At 27.1% G+C, this 9,051-nt stretch overlaps 1 non-coding gene across 1 annotated transcript; it reads right to left on the bottom strand.

Moving 5' to 3' along the window:
- Positions 1-5,020: 5,020 nt before the first annotated feature.
- TRNAL-CAA (transfer RNA leucine (anticodon CAA)) lies at positions 5,021-5,139 on the bottom strand. The gene is made up of 2 exons: positions 5,102-5,139; positions 5,021-5,066 (listed from the first exon to the last, which is right to left on the bottom strand). It is a non-coding gene; the product is annotated as a tRNA-Leu (tRNA).
- Between the last annotated feature and the right edge of the window lie 3,912 nt (positions 5,140-9,051).

Genomic DNA, 9,051 nt, shown 5'->3' with positions numbered 1-9,051 from the left:
AAAACTTCCAAGGATTAATACAGTTTTAATAGGTATCAAATATACTAATATAATACACTATACCTATATTTGTACATTTAGTACTTATCAAAACAGCACCAAATTACCATATACTTACCAATTGTGCCTATTACCAAAATTAATTAAGCATCTTTGGCGTAAATAGTAATATGGCGTTTTTTATATTTCTCCAAAAAGAATTAGAGTGCTATACTTTTGCTTTATGATTCATATAGTTTTTTTTCTTTATTTCAGTCAGTACTTATTTCCAAACTTAATTAAGCATCGTTGTCACCGAGAATAGGATGCTGATTTTTTACGCTTCTCTTAAACATATAAGCAGATTAGCATATCATTTCTTCATTATTTTTTTCTTTGAGTACACAGCTTATATTTATAATTTTTTTGTACATATTACTAAAATTAATAAAGCTTCATTGAAGTCAATAACAGTATGGCTATTTTTTTCACAGTTGACTTAAAAGAATAAGTATCTTTTCTCCATTAATTTTGATTTTTAAACCTTTTTCTTTATTTCAATTCAAACATATTATCAAATGGAATTAAGCTTAGAATAAGAAAGGCAATTTCTTATCTTTTCCTAAATGAATTAGTACTATTTCTCCATTGATTCTGATTTTCAATGCGTGACTTTTTTTTTTTTGTTGTTTCAATTACTGTTGATTTTAAATTATTCAGTTTAGTATAATCGCGTTTTAAAAACATGACTATGAATAAAATAAACACCTGGTTTCAAATAACTTTAGAATACTAATTTGGTGACGTAATCTGTATACAGACGCCCGGTGGCTGAGCGGTAGCGCTGTCGTGCCACAGGTCCCTGGTTCGATCCTCGGGCCGGGCAAGGTTGACTCAGCCTTTCATCCCTTCAGTGGATCGATAAATGAGTACCAAGCATGCTTGGGAACTAAACACTGGTGGGGGTTCTGCGTTCGGCTGACCACCTGAACGGAAAATCTGCTCCTGCACCCCAGAGCCCAAGGTCAAGAAAACTGAGATGGGCACAGTAGGTCTTGGCCCTCTATGGGCTGTCAAGCCACTGAGTTTAGTTTTTAATCTGCATATAATATCACGTTCATGATGATTAATGAGGTTATCTGACATAACGAATGAAAAATAATTAAATATTAAAGAATGTACAAAAAAAGCTTTTTTTTTGAGAGACAAGTATCACTGATGTAATAATTTTAAAATATTTAAAAGAAAGAAAATTGTCTAATTGTCTACAGCAGTCTCATTTGTTTCTATTGTGAGTTCTAATCCAATGAAAGAAGTAAATTTTGCTTACGGATTTACCGAACGAACTAATTAAAAATTTCGAACGAATAGTAGAATCAGAGGTAAAATTTGCTCCTAACAGCTGCTCTCTAGCGTACAGACACACACACACAGACTAACTTTTCATTTTATTATTATTATTATGCGTCAAAAATGATTGAAATGCGCAAATTTTTATTAATTGTTGTTACTATCCGATTGGCTATAAGAAACAATTATTGTATTATTAAATATGCAAATTTTATTTTTCACATGAAACAATGCAAATTCAAAATTTAAAAAAAAAAAAATCGGAAAGGAATTTACTTTGAGGTAAATGTAAATCCGACTTTTGATTTAAATTGTTTTAGTGTGATTTTTAAATTTTTAGAGAAATTATTTTTGGGGTCCCCTTTTGATATAACTTCCTCAGACTTGCTGTTCAATACCACATTTGGTACAGTTTTATCACCGAAAAAAATAATATTGTAAGATCTGTTTTTCTATTTGCAAGCCATTACGAGGCGATTGTCTATGTAAAAATATAATTGGATTAACCTTCATTGGTCGGCATTTTTAATTACAATGAAAAAAAGTAAGAAGTTAGAATCAAGTAAAATGTTTGATAGTTTTATGACACATAAATATCTTATTAAGTCTAGTGCATTTAATTTACTCTAAAAATATCTAACAATATGCAAAAAGTGCTAAAATTGAAAATTTATAATTTTTATATAATAATTAGAAATAATTAGTAATAAAAAGTTACTCTTCTTTAATTCATTTAATTCTTTAAAAAAATAAGAAAAAAGAATTGATCCTCCATCTGATTAAAATGTAATAAGGCCAAAAAATAAAATTTAAAAAAATTGTGATCGTTTTTCCCGTTGCCAAAATGATTGGTTGTCTAATTTTTTATTTTTATTTATTTTTTGTAACATTCACCTGAATTAGTATTGAAAACAATCCAGTTTGAGCTGTAGGTTAGAATTTCTGATTCTTAATTAAAACAATAAACTATTTTACTGTTTTGTACATTCTCACTGGGCAACAAAGAAAATATCGTATGACAAAATCTGTTTATCGTCAAGGAAAAAAATCTTATGATAGAATCTGTTTATCGTCAAGGAAAAGAAAATCGTATATAATAGGATATGTTTATAGTCTAGGAAAAAAAATCGCATGAAGAAATTGAATCATAGAATCTGTTTATCGTCAAGGAAAAAATAATCTGATAGAATCTGTTTATCGGCAAGGGAAAAAGTGTGATAGAATCTGTTTATCGTCAAGAAAGAAAGAAATAATGAAGCAACTATTCGGGACGATAAGCCAAGCGAGCAGCGGACATAACCCTTATTATAGACCTTAAACGACAATCGAGTGTATCATAGTTTTTCGCATGATAAAATACTGATTGTATATATACTTGCTTAAAAATAAATTCATAGAAAAAAATATATGTTTACCTTCTTGATGGTGCTGCACGAGATAACATTCCGCTTTGAAATTTTTTACCAAATCCAAGTTTAAATTTGCAGCTAAAAAATTAAATTAAATAAATTAAAAACCCAGAACTTACATAAAAAAAAATAGTGTAAGTAAATTTAATGAACGCATGCAAAGTTAAACAAATACTCTACTAAGCTACGGTTTCTTACTGGAAGGATCATCTTACTAAGGCATGTACTTACTTATTCAGGTAAAATATAACAAAATACGTGAAAAGCGTCTTAATAAACAATATTGCTTAATAAACAATATTGCTTCGTAATAAACATTCCAATGCTTTTATAAAAGAATACATAGATGTCTAAATCCCCTTATATTAACCGAAAGAAGAAAATGCACTAATTACCATAATCAAAATTACTTCTTTAATATACTTTAGTTCTTTTTCTTATTTTCTTTAATTCTTTTAATTTAAGTTCTCAAACTGCTAAAATTATTTTCATGCAACTGTATTTAAAATCAATTGAAAATTTTTGTTTTTAATTAAACGATTTCTCAGAAAAAGAAAACATGTATATGGGTGATTCTCACGAAATATGATAATTCACTGTCCCTTGCTCCAAGATCTGATACTATAATACTAAAAGAACTTTTTTTTAAAAAAAAATTAATAAATTGCATTGCTGTTAGCATTTTAAAATGACTTTGCACTAGTATTGACAGTTTTGTACAGTTAAAAAATCTAATTGAACTTCAAAATTTTTTAATTGAGCTTCAAAACTTCCCATAAATTTTTCAATATCTAATTTTTTTTTATCTCAACCAGTGTAAGCATTTCTAGAATATAAGCAGAGGGTATTATTTTCAAAAACTTCGTTTAAAAAAAAAAATTTCTGTCAATAATTTGTTTGTCCCAAAAAAATCTGTCATTTTTTTGGCTATTTTTATTTAGTGGTTTATAACCAAAATAGATAGAGCCAGCAATCAATATCTTATGTTAATAGATTGATTAGATACCCTCCTATATGAACATGTCTTGTTGCATGAATAAAGAACCAATTTTCTGGTTCAAAATCTATTTCAAAAATTTTTTCAAGATGAGTAGGTTTTTGTGTTGTCATTTTCCTGGCTTCTTGAAATCATTAATAACATAAACTACATAGATTTATCTGAGTTATTTTAAGAAATCCTGTTGTTTTCTGCAGAATATAAACGTCTTAGGCCAAAATATTAAATTAAAGTAAAGTTATATGATATAAAATGGCGAATTTGTCATTATCTTGGCTGTCATTTTCCTGGCTTATGAATTCTAGGACATTCAATTGCTGCCAGAAATTTTTTTTTAACAGCGAATACTGTAAGGAGGAAAAGCAAATATTAACGTAATACCAAGCTTATGTGTGATTGTAATATGGTTCGATGTAATCAAAGTTATTTATTTATTTAATGATTGATTATTATACACAATTTTATTCTGTACATATTAGCAACAAAAAATTTTTTCATTCTTTCTACAGTGGATAAAAAGAATTAATTTAAGCAATTTATGGTCCATCTAACATAAAGGCTTAAGTTGAGTTACTTACTATTAGAACTAAAGAAGTATATAAAAAAAATTTTAGATTGTTTTAAAAACTTTAAATTTGAAGAAATTTTATTTAGTCCGAATTGTCATGTTTAAAAAGAATCACCCATATATATTTTAAATCATTAAACAAACATAGTTATTCAACTTGATTAGTCGATTTTCAATCATTCTTAGGCTTTGTAACAATTTTACTTTCCCTATTTAGAACATGCAACGCCGAAATAGCATTTTATTGCTCTATTACAGGTTTCAGAGCCCTTAACAATAAGAATCTTAGTTTTATCAATCACAAATATGGAATGAATATTGAAAGTTATTTATGTTTCATAATTTTATTTTACTTTTCCACGATCAAACATACTTGGCCTTTACTTAGAGTGTAATAGATCTATCACTAGATAAAAGCATTTAACTAGCAAAAAAAAATTTTATTTTATCAGGCAAAAATATGGACTATTATAATTTTATTTCATTTTTTCTCGATCGGTCTGTATTACCTTTAGAGTACATTGAATCCCTCTCTGCATTAAGTTATAAACAAATATCAAATCAAATTGAAATAGAAGAAGTAAATAAATTTGCTGAAGAATACTCTCCTCTTCATTAGAATATTTAAAGACAGAAAATTACAAAAGCATTTAAAAGAATCAATAATAAAAGCATTTAAAAAAGTCATATAAAACTTTTCAACAAGGACAAAAAATCTGTCAGAAGTGGGATTCGAACCCACGCCCACATTCGTGGACCAGAACACTCAACGCTCTGCATCAGAGCAAGGAGCCTGTCCTTGAGTCTGGCGCCTTAGACCGCTCGGCCATCCTGACATGCCAACAAGAGGAAAATGTAAATTGAAATACGCAACCAAGTAAATATTATTTAAAATGATTTTTTGAAATGTTATTTTACTCAGAAAAACACTTTTAAATTTTTCATATTTTAGTAAAATATTTTGTTATGAAATAAAATAACTTTCGAAATCATTAATAAAATTTATTGTGGAAACAATTATATCGCCAAGAGTAAACTTATATTAACTAATGATTAAGATTTCAATTGCTATTTTACAAACGGCTCAACAAAGTAAACTCTACCTAAAATGTACGATAAAATGCTGGTTCTCTACGAAGAGATAACGGAAAATATGTTATAACACTTACACACGAGCAACAATAATAATAAAATAAACTATATATACCACCTGTGTATTGATGTGAAGAATTAAAGAATTCATGTGTCAAGCTAAAAGAATTTGGGTGTGTGCTGCCATCTATATTAATAATTTAGAAATATAGAATTCTAGTAGTCTAAGTTTTAGAATAGATTAATAAATAATTAAGCGTTATACACCGCAGAAAAGCTTCTCGAAATCAGCAGTCTCGAAAAGATTTAATTTATAAACATTTTGCTTTTAAGCTACTTTTGCAATTTTACTTATTTCTTATAAGCAAAGCATATAGTTATAGCTTTTTCCTCCTTAAAAAGATTTTTTTTTACATGCTGCCATCTATATTATAAAGGCAGAACAATAATTAAATACTGCAAAAATACATTTCTATTCACAAAATATAAATTATTGTATAAATTTAAGATTGAGATGAAGTAGCCGAAAATGCTTCAGGTTATTTGTTTTTTTTCTTCAATTTAAATTTTTTTTTATTAAATATTTCATAAGCAGTACAATAAAAAATTGTGCAGTGAAATTTAATTGTAAAATGTATCTGTCGAGATAAATTAATGAAAAATTTATAAATAAAACAATACATTATAATTTTTTATCATGATTTTGACATGAAATTTTAACACCAGATATCTAAACAATTTATCTTTAATTAATCAATAATTAATCAATTAAGATATCTAAACAATTTTACCGTTAGTTATTAACAGCAGCTATTATAAATCATTTTTAAGTAATTTTAATAGCTCCGTAATACAAAATTATATGAAGGACAGTTATATTCTTATATTATCCATTTAGACAAACGTATATCATTATATATTTAAAAATAAAATAAAATATATTTTCAGTACTTCGTCAATTCAAAAAGCATGGTTTAGGCAAATTATACAAATAAATGCACTTACACTGAATTAAAAATATGTGGGCCTTTGGCTTCTAAATATCTTTTAGCAAGAATTAAATGAAACTAAAAGTCATTCCTTGGTTTTTAAATCTAATTACAGGAGGGGGGATTTGTATTTGTATCATGGACAAAGAGAAAATACCGTTTCACACAGAACTACTTTCCTTTTCAAAGTGAAAGTAATTATACTGAATTGACTCAGCTCGTGGAAATTCATACGCGTTTCCAGAAAAAGATATTTCAACTATCTAATGACAATAGACTTGGAAAATCCCTACAGGCATGCATCACGAGCCTTTTATTTAGCGCCGTAATTTAATCAATTCAAAATTGCGTCCCAGCCCTTTTCTGCCTTTTCTTTTTCTTCTTATTTATTTGCTTCTTTATTGTATGTATTAATAATTTATATATGTTTATATATGTAAAATATTTGTAAATGTCTATATTACAATTGACCAACTGAATTCCTAAAATTGACGTAAGATTAAGCCTTTAAGATTTACGATAAATTCATGAAACACTTACCACAACTTTTTAAATTTTTCCAGACAGTGGTCAGTGGTCTCAGGGTTAAGCATAACATTTGCATGCAAATGTTATTATTCCTAAATGCACCGTTATTATTCCTTCACTGTACATAAGTTTATTTTCTTTAATGTGAAAAAATTAAAAATAAAATAACTGACGAAGACCTGTAAATATCTTTTTAACTCCTAAATTTGAAAATCAATGTAGTAAATTCCATGTTACACACTATGTGTGTAAATATATGTGTAAATATATACAGTGAGTTTTGTGCAGGATGGAGTTCTGTAATAAGTCTATCCCCACCATGGTTTGTACCCCCTAATATTAATTTTACTTTTTGCAAATTTCGCCTTATTTAGAGAATTTCTAAAGCGAATAGAACATTTTTTGCACACAATTATAAAACTCGTTTATCTTCTTTTATTTATTTATTCGTTATCCGTGAAGATCCGATCATTAGATCAAAAGTTAATCTAGGTAGTCCATTTTTTTTTTCTTACTTACTGTGCATTTTCTACACGCCTTCTAATTTCAAGTTACTGAATCTTATAGTTTTTTAGTAGCAAAGTGTAGCATTAAGCTAAAAAAACAAAACAGCATTTACGATTATTTTTATTTATTTATTTTTTAAATATCGAGAGATGTTTGACAATATTTACAAAAACATATCATGTAAACAATGATTGCGGCCCACTTTGTATAAGAAAAGTAATTATAAGGATATTTTTATATCGAATAAAGTTCACCAAAAAAATATTATACAATCTGAATTAAATTTTCCAAATATTTTAATTTAGTTAGCATGTTATAAATTTTATTTCTATAGTTTTTCACTTTTTCATTTTTTATTTTGCTACATTTTATACGAAGCTTCAAATTTCTTTTCTAACAATTATTTTTAAAAATATAACTTAAGGCGTTAATTTCGATACATTTAACAAATGTAAATAAGATATTATTTTTCACTCATCATTATTTTCCATTACTTTTTAAAAACTCTCATTATTTTTTATATTTACATAAAAATTAAATATATATATATGACTTTTATATAACTATCTATATTGGTTTAAATTCAATTTAGAAAAAAAAATATATAATATAAATTTTACCTGAATTTATTGCCAGGCATAATGCTAGAGTGATTCTTGAAATAGATAGAAAGTTATTAACTAAATAAATAAACAAATGCCATGCATACTCGTATTTATAATCACTTAGAAATTGAGAGAAAACATAAAAACTACATTAAGATTGGAACTGAAATCTGGCTAGTAGATAAAGTTGTTGATAAAATTCTATTCATAAGATTTGATCTTTCGAAGGAAATTTACAAAAATACGTATGATTTAAATATTGAAACATTGATTTTTCTAAGCAAAGTTATAACTTTATTTAATTTCGTCCTGAGTCTCTATTTGGACTCTTTTAAACATAATTTACATAACTTATGCAATTTACTTTGTATCCTAAGCAATAAAGAATTCTTTAATATACTGCAACAAACATTTTTGTATAGTGCGTCTGTCTTCAAAGATATGAAATAAACTTTTTCAAAATAATTACATATAGAGTGTTCATATATATATATATATATATATATATATATGTGTGTGTGGGGGGGGGCGGGGTGATTCTCACGAAATAGGAGAGTTCACTGTCCCTTGCTCCAAGATCTAATACTATAATACTAAAAGAACTTTTTCTTAAAAAAATTAATAAATTGCAGTGCTGTTAGCATTTTAAAATGACTTTGCACTAGCATTGACTCTTTTGTATACTTAAAAACTTTTATTGAACTTCAAAATGTCATTTTCCTCCCATGTCCCAAACAATGTTTCCTAGCTTCAATACTAGCTTCAAAACTTCCCATAAATTTTTCAATATCTAATTTTTTTTATCTCAACCAGTGTAAGCATTTCTAGAATGTACACGGAGGGTATTATTTACAAAAACTTCGTTTAAAATATTTTTTCTGTCAATAATATGTTTGTTCCAAGAAAATCAGTCATTTTCCTGGCTACTTTTATTTAGTGGTTTATAACCAAAATAGATAGAGCCAGCAATCAATATCTTATGCTAATAGATTGATTAGATATCCTCCTATATGAACATGTCTTGTTG

The sequence above is a fragment of the Parasteatoda tepidariorum genome, chromosome 1, assembly GCF_043381705.1.
Source record: "Parasteatoda tepidariorum isolate YZ-2023 chromosome 1, CAS_Ptep_4.0, whole genome shotgun sequence".
NCBI classification, from domain to species: Eukaryota; Metazoa; Arthropoda; class Arachnida; order Araneae; family Theridiidae; genus Parasteatoda; species Parasteatoda tepidariorum.
The sequence above is the reverse complement of the archived record's forward strand: the minus strand, read 5'-3'. Positions and strand labels throughout refer to the sequence as shown.